The sequence below is a fragment of the Narcine bancroftii genome, chromosome 3 (assembly GCF_036971445.1).
Source record: "Narcine bancroftii isolate sNarBan1 chromosome 3, sNarBan1.hap1, whole genome shotgun sequence".
Lineage (NCBI taxonomy): Eukaryota > Metazoa > Chordata > Chondrichthyes > Torpediniformes > Narcinidae > Narcine > Narcine bancroftii.
The window spans coordinates 363,427,685-363,444,365 of record NC_091471.1 but is presented as its reverse complement, the minus strand read 5'-3'; the positions used below and the strand labels follow the sequence as shown (position 1 = coordinate 363,444,365).

The following is a 16,681-nucleotide window of genomic DNA, read 5'->3' as shown; positions in this document are numbered from 1 at the left end:
GCAGTAGAGAGGATGACCGTCAACAGATTTTTCCGGTACAATTTACACTGCAAGCTTCCTCCAAAAAGTTGTAGAGGTCCTGCAGGATAAATTGACTCAAAATTCCTGTACATTCCTTTTTAGACGGTCCGTGGAGCAGAAAAATTCCTTGATTGTGTCATTACGTGCCTGCAGTCTAAAATCCCCTACTGTACCAATCTGACCTCTGTGAGGCTTGGTGGAATTTCAGAAGTCTCTCCTATCATGACTGCACTTCATGCACTCAACTGAGAGCGGATGATTGGTTGGTATCTTTTCAAAATTCAGATGCTTCCAAGTGACCTTTGCCCCTGGAGCCCAGTGCAGCCCCAGCTTTGTGCCACGAGAGCCCATGTGAGAACCCATTATCCTCGCCAATTCCTCATTTCTTGTTCAATCAGCACAATCCTCTTCTCTTCTTCCCTCAATCTTGATTTATGGATGTCTGCTCTGAATCTTCTGCACCACAGCCAAGCTGTGTCCAACATTCCAGAGGTGGGAGTTTTTCCTGGGATCTCAAACTGCAAGAAATTCAGAGTGTCTGGTTCGCATTAATGAGCTTGCCGTCGATCAACTGTGAATTCACAAGTGCAAATTTGCAGCTGTAGTTCAGAAGGGAATTTACGCAGCTGGTTGCAGAATGAGTAACCTTTCAACTATTCCAGATTTACGAGGTTCAGCTCTTTATCTTTTGCTCTTTTGTATGTTGGAGAAACATGAAGATTTGCATATTCATTAGAATAAATTTGCAATCCTTCTGGGAGTTGACAAATGCTGAGTTGATTAAATGCACCTATATGGTGAGGTGACTTTTTAATTTCTCAATTGCCCCTCAGCTCACCTCCCCCCCCCCCCAACACCACCACCAACAGCATCCTGCCTAGGATAGCTTAAGGCCTGAATCCTACGCAGAGCTAAAAACTGTCTTGATTGCCTGGATGAAGTGGTGCAAAGCCAGTAGATGTCCCAGGATAGACTCCTGTGGGACGCCAATACAGATGTCCAAATTCTCTAAATGAACCCCGGGGTCCATGGATAAAGAGTGGAGAAACAGGTCAGCGCTGTTGAAATTTTCGTCAGCTGGGGAAGCATAGTGAGAGTTTAATTGAGTTCACATGAGATGTTCTCCAGAGGTAAATAGCCTGGTGCCTTGTATCTGGGTGACGTGCATTATGGGATGGGATGAGTGCTGCCACAGCAGCTAAAGGAATATTACCATCCTTCCACAGTTTCAAACCTACTTTCAAACTCCCTTCCTTGATCTCTGTGCTATTTGAACTGGAAGAGATGTTACAAACCCCCAACTTCGCTCTCTTAATTCCTGCCTGTCCTAGTCCATTTCCTTGGGAATTGCATTGGAAGATACTTTCTGGGCACAAGGTAATAATATAAATAATATGGCCTTTGGTCCTCATTGTTCGCCAGTGGTCCAATGATGTAGGAAAGGAAGGAAAAGAATATTGCACATTGATTTTTTTAAAAATGTGGTAGGATGCTTCCATCTCCCAGAACTGGTCCCGCCTTTGTTCTATTGCCTTGGGGAGCGGCTGAAGGATATGGGTTTCCAAATAAGGACATGAGTGTGAGCAAAGTTGAATTGATGATGTAAGCTAAAATTGTAAAACCGAAGTTGTTTTATTGCCACCTGAATCTTGAGATTAGCTATTTTTAATGTAGCCACTGCTGCCCATCTGTTTGGTGAAATTAATATCGTGGGTCTGTTTTAGATGCTTGCTTGGTTTAAGCTTTGCCACTATGTCGTAGACCAGGGGTGGGTGGCCAAGCTGCGGCTCGCGAGCCACATGCCATTTGGCGTGCGGCTCGCAGAACTATGTTGTAATTGTACGAACTGGTGCCCACAATGGTAGTTTTAGAGGGCAGCCGCTTGATTCTGGTGTGTGTGGCTGTGTCGTGGGCAGTGAAATTAGCGGAGGGTTAGTGTGATCCAGGGCTGCCCGCTCTCTGGAGATCCCAATGCCCGACCACGGGCTCTCGCCTAGGCACCGGTCGCCCGTCCATCCGAGCTCACGGCACCTCGAGCGCACACTTACCACCTGGCCCCAGCCGGCCAACCGCCCATCAGAGCTCCTGACACTCCGGTCACCCTCACGAGGTATGTGAAGAAGCATTATGCATTCCTTACAAATCAACACCGGATAGAGGGGATCTGTACAGCCTTGTAAACATTATCAGCTAGATTTTCAAAGACTCTCCACAAAGATGGAGACTACAATAATCGGTCAGGATTTTGAAAATATTTGGTAGGTATATGTATATTTTTTTATTATTGAAACTAATACAAATTACCAGTTTAAAAGCAACATACATGAATAAATATTAATACAGACATGTATTTCTTAATATTTATATAAAACAAAATGTGCATGTAAGAGTAAAAACATGGATGTAATATATTTTCATGTGTTTAATGATGTAATGCGGGGGTGGTGTATTATACTGACTGGTTCTTATGTATCTAGTTGCTTGCTATTGGCTCTGGCTGTAGAGATGATCCACCTTCCTGGTATAACAGATGGAGATGCTTTCCCACTGGCCAGTATAGTGGTGGCTGAGAGTCTGTTAATAAAAGCCCTGTATTCGTGTAATACTTGTCTGGTCCATGTCTATGTGGCTCTTATGTTAAGCAGGTTTGGCCACCCCTGGCGTAGACTGTGATATTTGCAAAATTCTATTGATGCGATAGCAGGTACATTTTAGCAAGCGTGTCCTCTCCAGTGAAGGGAGTTTTACACAAAAATGCTGGAGAAGCTCTGCAAATCTGCAAAACTTACTGACCTTCTCCAGCACTTCTGTGTTGAGCAAAAATCACAGCAACTGCTCGCTCTTTTTGTTTAATTCCAATGAAACGAGGTTACTTTTCGAAACTTTAACATTGCTCAATCATGGGGATTGAATTTGCTAGGAAATGGCACTCCTTATAGATTAAAAACAATAGAGGTACCAAACACATGAATTAGTTTTTAACTTATTCCAAATGTCTTGCAAAGCAGCACCGTGGCACCAGGTGAGTTTATTCCACACCAAAACATGTACACCTTTCAAGTGGGTGTTGATATTTGGGATAAAAGCATGTTGGCATGCTTGACTCGAGAAAGCAAAATAGATGCTCTATTAATGTAATGAACCTTAATTTTCTAAATTTATGGGGTCCTTTCTTTAATTATTTTCAGAATTCATCAGATTATTGGATCCCATTTTACAGTTTGGTTGTTCTTTCTTTCATGCATTAATGGAACATCTACATTTAATCATAACTTCGCAAGGGAAGGTTTAGATTATTAGAGCAGGTTTTGTATTATATACATTTTGGGTTTTTTTTGTCTTTTTCACAGGTTCTTTACAGCTATTTGTTAATATATATTTACTTTGTTAGATATACTATATATTTCAGTGTGTGAGTCGACCCCCATTTTTCGAGCTGTTTGGGCCTCCCAGGAACAACTGAAAAATTTTTAAAACACCCCAAACACGAGTAACAAAGCTGTAAATTAAGTAAGTGGAAAAAAAACCTCTACCCATCAGACAGGAGCGGCAATGGCCCACAGAGCTGGAGCAGTGACATCGTGCTCCCGGCGGGGCAGGAACCTCCGCCCACCAGGCAGGAGCAGCGACATCGTGCTTCCGGCGGGGCCAGGAACCTCGGCCCACCAGGCAGGAGCGGCAATGGCCCACGGAGCTGGAGCGGTGACATCGTGCTCCCGGTGGAGGCAGGAACCTCTGCCCACTAGGCAGGAGCGGCGACATCGTGCTCTCGGTGGGTACAGGAACCTCGGCCCACCAGGCAGGAGCAGTGACATCGTGCTCTCGGTGGGTACAGGAACCTAGGCCCACCAGGCAGGAGCAGTGACATCGTGCTCTCGGTGGGTACAGGAACCTAGGCCCACCAGGCAGGAGCAGTGACATCGTGCTCTCAGTGGGTACAGGAACCTAGGCCCACCAGGCAGGAGCAGTGACAGCAACCTCGAGGTCCCAGGTAGGAGCGGTTATGGCGGAACCCAGCTGCAGGGAGGTATTGGGGAACAGTGGAGTTGGTGGTGGGGAGGGGCTTCCAGCATCGACTTGTACGCTAAATTGACGTCAATCTGGTTTTTTTCAGTGAATTTAAGGTCTCAAAAATTTATCCGGTGTATAAGTTGAACCCCCCCCCCCCCACCACCACCTAGTTTTTTAGGGATTCATGACTCAACATATGCCAAAATATACAGTATATTCTTGTTATAACCTATAAAAAACTCAATTTTAAAAAAAATTTGAAAAAGAATAAAAACAGAAATGCTGGAGGAACTCGGCCGGTCTTGCAGTGTCCATAGCAGGTTAAGATACATTACATAACTGACATTTTTGGGATTGAGCCCTTATTCAAGGTATAAGCACAAAGCAGGCAGGCATCTGAATTAAAGAATAGGAGAGAAAAGGAAATATTTGGGAACATTAATTGTCTTATTATCACTCGCATCCCTTGGCAATATAGTTCCTGACAGCAATTCCTTCCAGCCAGAGGTCTACAGAGAGTCCTTATATCTTCCAATTCCATCTCAGCTTCTTGCCGAATTAACATTACTGAGCTACCTGTGAGTTCTAGCCTGTGGACAAATGATTGGAATCTGGACGAGCTGGAATGAAAAGGACAAAATATCCTTTCTCACAAACATTTGAGCTGAAGCTGGTCCCTCCCCAATTCTCACACAATTCTTGAAATTCAAAGGGATTAGATCCTCCATTTAGAGTTGATTCAATAAAAGTTTTCATTATGTTCTAGACTGGAGGCAACAATAACTTTTTTATTTACACCCAGATGTATTTGGCTCATATTTTTTCATCCAATACATCATCAGTCATCCAGACCTGGTGTAATCAAATTACAAGCCTGAATTGGCCTAAATTTGTCAGAGTTGATTTTCAGATTATAAGTAAGTGATTTATTTCAGACATTTCAGATTTAGATGTACCTGACTTTAAAAAGAAAAGTTCATTAATGTGCAGGCATGCATGTTGACATTGCTTGCTGTCATGCCTGCTGGTGACTGAGTAGATCCAGAGGAACAGGTACAAATGAGGGTTTGTGTCTGAACAGTGAGAGCTTTGGAGCTAAGGTCATTTGTCCTCCAAAGGGAACAAAACAATATCCAATGTTACTTTTAACCATGAAGATAGCATATCAGTGCCTCCATTTCCTCAGGAGTTTGCGGAGGTCTGGTATGACAATGGAAACACTGGGAAATTTCTCCAGATGTGTGGTGGAAAGTGCACTGACCGGCTCCCAGTCTGGTGTGGGAACACTAATATCCCTGAGTGGAGAGCCCAACAAAAGGTAGTAGACACAGCCCAGGACATCACAAGCAAAACCCTCCCAACCATCAAGAGCATCTAGCGTCGGAGAGCAGCAGCGATCATCGAGGATCCACACCAGCCGGCACATGCCCTGTTCTCAGGAAAGAGATATAGGTGTCATGAGACTCACACCACCAGGTTCAGGAACTACCCCTCCACCATCAGACTCTCAGAACATCAAACTGAATCAGGGAACCATTTAAGATCTCTTACTTTTGCACTTTATTGCTTTTTTTTTCCTCTCTGTGACTTTAAATAAAATAGGGGTTAAAAGGCCTAAAATAGTGAGTAGCCCAAAGATGCTGATCTGCTTTGCAACACATTCAGGTTGTGATTTTTACTCGTCTTCCCCAACAAGTGATTCTTACCAGTTTTTATTCACATTGATGTGCGCAATTGGTTCCATGATCACAGATGAAAATATTATCGTGATAGCTTCATGGATAGAATACAACAGTGGACTGAAAAAGGTGTTGCAAGAGGGCCTGGAATGTGTTGGGGAATGGGATGTCAGGCCAAGCCCTGACTGGTTTGGCTTTGATGACCTATAGGGATGAAGTTTTCAGCTTAGTTCACTGTAGGATACCATAAAAATAAAACACAAAATGGAAGGAGCGGAGGTGTGAATGATAGCAGCCTGGCTGCAGGATGCTGGATGGAACTCCTCATCAATGCTGGAACTTGAAATCGGGATTTAGACTCCCAGCCAAAGTCGCCATCTTTGGATCTCTAGGAATCAAAACCCTGCCTTCCTCCATCCATGGTCCAGCCACCTATACAGCACCCTCCCTTCTGAGCCCTGACCTCCTTTGCTTAAATCCCAATTGATGCAACACACACACACACACACACACACACACACACACACACACACACACACACACACACACACACACACACACACACACACACACACACACACACACACACACACACACACACACACACACACACCCCTGAATGGTCCTCAGACTTGCTACACTCTCTTCGTCCCACCATTGCAGCAGGCCTTGGTCCAAGACACATCACTTTTTTGTACTCCATTGCACGTGAAGAAACTGCCTTTGAGACACCCATTTACAGCGATCAATAACTACTGGACTGTTCATCGAAAAGATCCATGGGACATGTATCGCCCTCTTGAGTTGACTGGTAAGACTTCATTTCATCAGCTCTTCCATGGTTTTCCAGTGAATCATTATACCCAGACCATATCTGAGCAGTCAGTGGGAGCTGTCTGAACACAAACTTAAATTTAGATAAATGACAGAACATCAGAATGAAACCAAATCCATTAATTTCCAAAGCAATTTAATGGTTGACTCATCTTGAAATCATTGCAAAGCAAATGATTGAACCCACGTTGGTGGCCCTGATGCCAATGTTGTGTGAACGGTGGACCCAGGTGAGCCATTCAGAGCAAGGAAGCTAAAGGACAATAGCTGGAAACCTGGCTCAAGCAAGTTGTGCTCTTCTGTAATCAGCCCTTTTGTTTCAGGTCACCGCTCACCAAATGTCAATGAGATCAGTCGTCAGATCCTGGAACTTCAGAAGTCAGCCAAATAGCAGGAACTCTGGGACAGACTGATCACGTTTTGAAGATCCAGCCTATATATTTACACATAATCGCAGTTAACAGCAGTCGGAAGGGCAGTGCTCGGAAGGCACTGAAATAGTGTACTCCTTCTTCCATTGAATATTTGTGTTCAGGGAAAGATTTCAAGGTACAAGATTCTTTTATTGTCACGCAATAAAAACTACAATATTACACAGAATTTGCTTTAGTCTGCTGTAAGGCAGACAAATTCACCACTAGCAGAAATTGCCTGAAGCGCCTCTGACAGAAAGAGAAGCAAAAGAGAGTCCCCTCAGAGTCACTGTGTGTCAGTGGATTTGCCCTGAGTCCAGTCCAAACCGTCAGCAGCCCGAATTCCAGATCTGAATCTCCGACGTGATCAGGAAACCTTCAGCGCCCTCTCGCATCCTGGATCCTCCTTCAGCCATTCTCCAGTGCTCCGCATCCTGTTTTGAATCCCCCTGACCGCAGTTGCCCGCTGCCTGCGTGGATTCATCATCTCGCGTTGCCAGAAGCCTGCCACCTGTGTGTTCTTCAGCTGCTGGACCCCTTCACCTGTCCACCACCCTGGATTCAATCAGCTTCTTGTTTGAACTGAGGGATATCCTCAGGAAGTTTGTCACAATTCTGTCAAGAAGGTGGTAACAAATGGCTGGGAGATTCCAGAGGTTAACCCTGGGGCCTTATACCTGAATTACATTCCCAGTTCACAATGAATTGTAATTTAGAAGTAAACAAGCATGCCTCCTGCTGCATCCCTCCTGGCTAGCCAGCTGCTCATCTGTACCCTCTGCTACTAATTGTCAAGCTTTCTTCCTCTGGGGATGTAACTTGGTGGTTGAGTATGTGCTTTGCATTTGTAAGGCTTGTGTTCAAAGTCTGGCACCTCCAAACAGATTGCTAGAAGTTTTAATACAATTGTTAGAAGATCAGCATTAAATTCCAGCAAAGCATTGGCCATCTCTACAACAAACAGTGGATTTCCAAAGGAGACTATCATTATTCTAATGTTTTGGAGGTCAGTCAAGAAAAAGCCACAAGCAAGGATGTTTGGTCTACAGAATTAGACTTGTATTCAAGTCAATTCAAGTTTCGTGTCATCTGATTGTACAAGTACAACCCGACGAAACAGCGTTCTCCGCTCCTCGGTGCAGAAACACACTGACATACACCACACATACAAACAAAACATACATAGGACAAGTATTTAATCTATACAAATAAATAAATATCGCCTCATGAATATGAGAGTCTCAGATGATTAGCGTGGAGCAGTTCCTTTGGTCGTTCACCATTCTCACTGCCATGCTTATATTCACCACTTTTAGCTCACAGGCAAGAATACTACCACTTCAGCAAAACCGACATTAACAGTGTTTGTTTCGGGAGAAAACAATCTGTAAACAGCACGGTTGGTGAGGCCCATCAGTCACTTCCTCTGCCTGTTTCAGTGGTGTACAGGCTGTGGAGATCTCAGTGATGCAATATGTCTAGCTTATAAATTCAGGAGCTGAAACTGGTAACAGAAGTACTATTGTATATGTGAATCATTAGTTTTCATCCACAAATTGCAAAGGCAGCTCGTAATCATCAAAAAAATAGAAACAGTGCCAAGAGAGAAGAGAACTATTTTGAGAAACACTGCAGCACCCGACATTGTTATCCCATCTCACACACCAACAGCTTCCATATGCAAGGAAGGTAGTCCAAGAATTTGCAGAGAGATGTCTGATGTTAAGTGGCTACTGGGCTGCCATGATCATTCACTCATTCATCATCTGCAGTACTCAATGTGTCAGGCTTTGCTTTGAACTTTCAATTATTTACAAGGTGCTCCTGTCTTCTGCCTGTAAAAGGCCAATTAATCACGAGGAGGCCTGGCCCTGGAATTCTACACAACTTCTGTGCAAGCACTAGTAAACAAGGGGCCACGATGATACTCGGCCGAAGAGTCATTCTAACCTTGTCACACGACAATCAATAAAAGAGACGGTCAAGGGGAGATGAGGTTTTTTTTAATATAGCAGGTTGTCACGGTGCAGGATGTAAGGGCTGAACGGGTGTTGGAAACTGATTCTGATGCAACGTTAAGGGAAGAATTTGGCATTCACTTGAAAAACAGCAGTGACTTTCATTGATTTAGCATCTTTGATGTCGTCAGACACCCTTTGGTGCTTCCGAGAAGCGTATGACTATATAAATGTGATTAAGGGTGGGAGAGGTGTTTAAGGAATCTCTTAAAGAATAGGGCGGGGGGGGGGGAACAAAGGTCAAAGAGATTTAGGAAGGGAATTCCAGAGCTTGGAAATTTGGAATCATTGATCATCCCAAATGTAATTGCCCCACATTGGCAGGCAGAGGAATTAAACAGTGGACAATCAAAATATAATGTCAGGGTGCAGAGCTGAGAATGGCCTCACTAACTCTGTCCAAATAACGCTCTTCATATTTCTCATACTGTGTCCATCCCTGGTCCATCCTACATGGCACCAGGGCTATTGGTTCTTACCAAATGCCTTCCGATTTTTCCAAACAGAATGGGACACTTCACACCTTGTTCTACTTGGATTCTCATGCTGTCATGACTCATTTCTACCCATGCACCTTCATCTCCTTTTGGCTTCATTTGAAGTTTCTTCCTGTCTGCTTATGTGCAATGGTGAGCAGTATCAGGCATTTTTACAACGCAGTAATGTGGCGTACATGTCACTCCACAGGCGATGCTGGAATCCAAGAGGAGGGACGTTGCCAGAACAGGAGTAGGTTCAGTGTCCATGTAGACACTAATGCCACTGGAAGGGGCTCCCAGCAACATTAGGAGAGGTGGAAATAAACGGCCTCAAGTGATGGGATAGTGTGACGACATTTCCGGCAGTAACTTGATCTGAAGTCATAATGTCAAGACCACCCACGCTGAGCAATCACCTTGCAATTGGCCTTTTTGAAAGACCACATACAACAGCACTGGCTCTGTTAATCACCTGGGGTGGACCCGCTGACCGCTCAATATGTTCCCCAAGGAACGAAACTGAACTCCACTCCAGGTCACAAGCCTGAGCCTTGTTGATAAACAAAGTGTGTGTCAGAATGGGTGCATGCTAACGAACCATCATTGAACCATACTTCTTCTTAACTAATCTTAGTACCATATCTGCACTGGGTCGAGGGGTGGTGGGTATGATTGTTGTGCTTTCCTCGACATTATATCTATATCTAGCGCGGTTTATAGTTATTACTTGTTTAGTTGCATCCAATGCGATTGTGTGAGTGATTCTAATTCCCTAAAGTGAATTTCCCTCGCGGACAAATAAAGACTTTTGTTACAATTGATCTGTGTCCATCCTCATTGCTTCTCCGACCCGTTGAACTTGTTGCTTACAAAACAGATCGGTACATTGACCAAAGCTCATTTCATTCTCAAACTGAGACTGATTTGGTTGGAGGTCAAATGCAACAAGCATTTCAGTCTCTTCCTTCAGTGAGACACATTCACTGCAAGACTTATCTGCTGCTGCGCACCAACCTGCCCCTCTCCTCTGGTTCCTTTGGTAAACAGCGCTGCAGGGACCCATCTCAAGCCCATCCAGAAGCCAGAGCACCATCACGGTTTTGCTTGCTTTGGGTAGTCCACTAGGCAAAACAAGAATGAGTGTCTGCAGGTAGAAAGGCCATTCCAGCAATGAGTGTCTGCAGGTAGAAAGGGCCATTCCAGCAATGAAGTCAATGCTTGTGATCTTGCTCTGGCAACGAGTCTGGAGGCATGAACTTCATGGCTTTGCCTGGCATGGTTCATCTCAGAGGTAATATTAATGCACCAGTCAATCAAGAAGCATCTAATTATCTTGACAAATCCTGCATTTGGACTCTTCCTGTGAGATTATGTGTTCATACTAGCACAGCATCAGTCACTTGCTGAATCCAAGTATGAGGCAAGACGACCTGATGATATCCCCTGGCTGACAGGAGTCAAAGTCAAAAGCATTCCGGTTAGGCCCTCAGTGGAAGAGGAGGCAAAATAAAAGTGATTTTTTAAAAAATATTTTGCAACTTTCAGAAACTCAGGTCAAACAAAGCAAGTCAATGAAGTACTTTCTGAGGTGGAATCGGTAATGTAGGGCTCTCTTTAATGTTGAAGGTGTCGCAATTCTGATTCGTCTTATGCAAACCTGCAGGTATATAGAATCGGCCATTAAAAGTCATTGGGAAGGGAAGCTATCGATGAGTAGAACTTTGGGTTGTGTTCCCTGCATCTACAGCTCTTTTGCTCCTTTCTTTTCCTCTTGCCAGAGTTTGAATGCAAGCAGGGGTCAGAAGGAAATGCTCGATGTGTTGTTTAAAGCCATTTAAGGGTTTGGAATGGTTCACATACTCATCCAGCTATAAAATCATCTGACGGAGATAAGATTTTAATTGGACTTTGCATGGAGTAGTGATTAATTATGCTTACAGTTCCACATGTGCTTTCCTGGGTTATGATGTGAAATAGCATGTCACCAATCACAGGGGAACACAGGCCTGTAGGAATAGGACACATGGCAATGTGCTTCTTCAACCAACTTGTTAAAAGCTCCCAAAACTCCCAGACTCCAAGCAGGGAAGTGGATGATAGGATATAAAAGTCGTTGTAAAATTAATTAGAGAAGGTCAAATAAATAAATGAAGACAGGGTTTAGGGAGACAAAAAAAAAGAACAGAAATGTAAATATCACTTTATGAATCAAACCACAAATTTCAAAGTTCAGATTTATTGACAGAGTACATGCATGACATCACATGCAACCCTGAGATTCTTTCTCCCCCTGTGGGCCAATCAAAATTTCTTCTTATCAGTCGTGCAAAAAAAATTACTCAAGAAAAGATATGTATACAAAAGAGAAAAATGTAACAAAAGAAATGATGAGCAAACTTTGCAAAACAGAAAAAAATATGTCCAAGTAAGAGTCCTTTAAATGGGTCTCTGAGTTTGTTGTTGAGGAGTCCGATGGTGGAGGAGTAGCAGCTGTTCCAGTGCGAGTCTTGTGGCACCTATTCCTTTTTCATGATGACAGCGGTGAGAACAAAGCATGTGCTGGGTGGTGTGGATCCTTGATAATTGCTGCTGCTCTCTGATGGCAGTGTTCCATATCGATGTTCTAGGTGTTAGGTTGAGTTTTGCTTGTGATGGACTGAACAGAGGAATTGGTGCACCCATACCAGGCCACAGTGTAGCCGGTCAGCACACTTTCCACTGCGTATCTGTTTGCCTAAGTTTTCAATGTCGTACCAAACCTCTGTAAACTTTTGAGAAAATAGGGGCTTTCTGCATGACGATATTTGTGTGTTAGGCCTCCAAGAAGACAGTGACACCCAAGGACTTAAATTTGTTCACCATCTCCACCTCTGAGCCCTCAATGATCACTGAATCGTGCACCTCTGGTCTTCCCCGCCTAAAGTCCACAATTATCTTTTTGGTCATGGCGACATGGAATGCAAGGTTGTTGGTGCACCATCCAGCCAAGTTTTCAATCTCCCTCCTGTATGCTGACTCATTGTCTCTTTTTATAGACCTTCCCCCCCCCCCCCCCCACCGTGCAGATCTGTAGACGTTGTAGTGATCCACATTTAATATTTGCGAGACAGCGAGTACTTCTTAATTACATAGAATAGATGAGCCCCTATTCTTTCTGGAGTGTTCAGTTGGTCTCATTAGTGGGTACCATGATTTAGCATGGTTTCATCTATATTTAATAATTAAATTGTCAGTTGAGTTAATTTCAAAGTGAATCCCTTTTGCATCAGGAAGAATGCACAGCAAAAGCTTGAATTCTTCATCAAGTGTGCATTACTGCCCACCTGGTACCATAGTGACTGGGTGCTGGTACTATCACTGTAACAATATCCAGCTGCTGTAATACTAGAAAATTGTCTCTTGAACCTTAGACTGAAGTTTATAAAGAAGAACTGGTGATGTTTATAAATAGCTCTGAAAATGGCAGCTCCTGACTTGTACCTTCAAGGGATTGTGGCCTCAGTGAGAAAATGATGGAGATTTACTGTAAATGGCATTCAAGGTCCTTCCCACCCACCATGAGAACAAATGGCTTATATTTAATAAGTCTGCTTTTTTGCTTTGGAGCCCTCAAATTGAGCTTCATCCAAATGATGAGAGCTTTTAAAACAAAAACAGTGATTAGATGCAAATTCAGTCCCCTGATAGCCACATTCAGGTGTGCAAGCAAGAATTCAAATTTGCTGCCTTTTCATCGGGCAAATGACATTGTGACAGTATATAGACATGTTTTGGGGAGATAAATTGGGGAAAGTCTTTTTTAGTGTAGGTCACCTACAAACACTTTAAAACAGATCTTATGTAAAATACTGCAGCTCTGCTCATATTGGGGCCTTTGCAAAAGCTTTGGAGAGTGCCCAAGAGACTTCACTAATGGATTGTTGTTTACAAAAAGCCAACAGATGAAAGAACTTGTCGGAGCCGCAGATTGTCTGGAGGGAAATTTACTGTTCTACGAGGGTCATGTGGTTTTGCAAGCAAAACAGGCTTTCTCTCAGAGAGAGAGAGAGAGGAGAGAGAGGGAGAGAGAGAGAGAGATCAGTTTTACAATGATACAATCAACAGCAGCAGCAGCTAGGACTGGAACAGGACAAGCCGGCAAGCTTGTGGAAAACCCCATTTGGAAGATGGGTACTGAGTGCTTAGTTCAGCCTGGTCAAAGCCCTCGTGGTTCATGCAAGAGGAGAGGACTGGCTGCCTAATGTTTCACTTGAAATTAGAGAAACAAGAAGGAACTCTGTGGTGACCTGAAAGAAAGAGAACCCTGAGGGGGCAGGTTTCTTTGGCAAGACACTGAAGTAGCTGATTAAAAAGAAATCAATTGTGGGTGTCCAACATACAACAAATCTCTCTCTGAAAACCGACAAGAACCTTCCTGAGCGGTAACCATTTACCTTTCAAGCACCAAAGCCTGGTGAACTTTATAAATGTTAAATTCTGTGCACAGTATAAGAATTGCCTGCACTCCTGTTCGGCTCCGAATCATGGGTCCTTTACCAGCATCACCTACGGCTCCTAGAACGCTTCCATCAGCGTTGTCTCCACTCCATCCTCAACATTCATTGGAGCGACTTCATCTCCAACATCGAAGTACTCGAGATGGCAGAGGCCGACAGCATCGAATCCACGCTGCCGAAGATCAAACTGCGCTGGGTAGGTCACATCTCCAGAATGGAGGACCTTCGCCTTCCCAAGATCGTGTTATATGGCGAGCTCTCCACTGGCCACTGAGACAGAGGTGCACCAAAGAAGAGGTACAAGAACTGCCTAAAGAAATCTCTTGGTGCCTGCCACATTGACCACCGCCAGTGGGCTAATATCGCCTCAAACTGTGCATCTTGGCGCCTCACAGTTCGGCGGGCAGCAACCTCCTTTGAAAAAGACCACAGAGCCCACCTCACTGACAAAAGACAATGGAGGAAAAACCCAACACCCAACCCCAACCAACCAATTTTCCCTTGCAATCGCTGCAACCGTGTCTGCCTATCCCGCATGGGATTTGTCAGCCACAAACGAGCCTGCAGCTGACATAGACTTTACCCCTCCATAAATCTTCGTCCTCAAAGCCAAGCCAAAGAAAAGAAAAGATAAGAATTGCCTGCAACCAGTGAACTTGGAAGAATGAGAAATGAGATTGGACTGTGAATCAAAGAACTTCTCTGAACTTACACACACACACACACACACACACACACACACACACACACACGTGCGCTTTGAATTAGAAAGGGGTTAAGTTAGGTTAGTTAAGTCAATAGTGATAAGTTAAAGTGTGATTCTGTTTTCATGTTTAAAGATAATTAAAAGCAACTTTTGTTTTAGTAACCATTTGTCTTGGTGAATATCTATTGCTGCTGGGCTTTGGGGTCCTCTTGGCTCATAGCAACGTGAACTTGTGCCCACAATTAATGTCCATGACAGCATGCATCTTTTCACGACCAGATAAAGGCTTCACGGAACAATGATGTAATAACTAGAAGGGCATTTAATAATTACCATTCTGTCTCTTTTTCTTATAGTTTATGTTGAGAGAAAAGAATTCTCAAAAAGTCAGTGAAGCCTAAGAAGACTTTCTTCCAATGTCTCATTCCACTGAATCCATGACTCTGAATGTTGGGAATGGAGTGCAACATCCATATTTCATTTGCAACGAAACATTTTCTATTCCCTGGATATTTTTACCAAGTGAAGATGCTGACCTACTTGAAAATAAAGCAAGCTGTCTGGTAAATAGGAGAGCTGGTTTGAAAATCTTACTGTTTCCCATCACAAATTAATCCATTTATTCCGATGCTGAGTTTTGATCAGAAGGACGAATGGTGTAAGTTAAATAATTGTCTTTTATTCATTGCGAACTGCATGATTTTAGGCATGCCCGTCAGCGATGTCAATCAGTGTTTATTTGTTGCATATATATCTCAATCCTTGTCCATCTTTGATTCTCTGAAAATTTGCTTGTCATTCTAAAGTTAGAGATCCACCCAATTTTCTAACAGTCTAATAGTATCATGCATCTAATTTCTTTTCACGTGGATCTCTTCCCCTTTATGTTCATCAGAAAACTATTAGATATGTAGGCAATGACATCTCAGAAGAAAATGCTATGCACATGATTGTTATAAACTATATTATGAATAATTTGGTAGTTAATCAGTTAAATTATTTATAACAGTTATCTCTTGAGTTTGACAAAGTGATGGGAGGAAAGTTTAGGGGAGACATCAGGGGTAAGTTTTTTTGCCACAGAGTTGTGTTTGCCTGGAATGCATTGCAGGGGTGGCCATAAAAGCTGGAACAATAAGGGCATTTAAGAGACATTTAGTAAGACACATGGATGAAAAAAAAACTGAGGGTAAAGAAATAGGGAGGGTTTAGTTTTTTATGGGGTAGATACAGGCAGTCCCCAGGTTAAAAACTAGTTCCGTTACCTAGGTCTGTCTTTAATTTGGATCCGTAAGCAAGTTGGAACAGGTATATTCATTCCTTATTTAGTATCAGTTAGTCAAATGTTTATCTTAGCATTTAGTATATATTTGACCTTTCTATGCATATAAAACACTTCCCAATACACTGACATCTTAAAACATAATGCAGTACATAATAATAGAAGCAACGACATTCGGTCATAAGATCATGATTAAAAGTTAACCCTTACAGGAGAAGATGATGGAGAGAAGGCTACTCTCTCACAATACTGGGTCATGGCAGCACCCCCGACCCCACGTCCACATCTTTGCTCCTTCCGATCCGCGCCCGGCTCCTTTGCTCGCACCCATCCCCCCAACCCCCCCCCCCCCCACACTTTCACCCTGCTGGGTGATGGCAGCGAGAGTACCCTACAGCGTAGCCATGCTCAAACCAGAAGTTAACAGAATTCTACTTTCGGTCAGCTTCTTGGTACGTAAGTATGAGTTGTTTGTAAATCGGGCATTTTCAACCCGAGGACTGCCTGTATATTCATGGGCTGAAGGGTTTGTACTGTCCTGTATTGTTCTATATTCTCAGCATAACGTCATATCAGTTTACATTTTTATATTTTGTTCATTGTAGAGATTGTCCACAATATTTACTGGTATTTTTTTTAAAATTGGATGGATTTAACATTTTATCGGTAACAATTCCAGGCACAATGAACAGAAGAGAATATAATGATGCATTGAAATACTTCAAATATGTGTGTTCAACAG

At 43.3% G+C, this 16,681-nt stretch overlaps 1 protein-coding gene across 3 annotated transcripts in view; it reads left to right on the top strand.

Annotated features, from left to right (window-relative positions):
- bahcc1b (BAH domain and coiled-coil containing 1b) overlaps window positions 1-15,247 on the top strand; it is a 421,144-nt gene extending 405,897 nt beyond the window's left edge. For all 3 annotated transcript variants that reach the window (XM_069930138.1, XM_069930136.1, XM_069930134.1), the window contains one exon: window positions 15,014-15,247. The gene's annotated coding sequence lies outside the window, so the exon portion shown is untranslated. The remainder of the gene's footprint in view (window positions 1-15,013) is intronic.
- The last annotated feature ends 1,434 nt before the right edge of the window (window positions 15,248-16,681 follow it).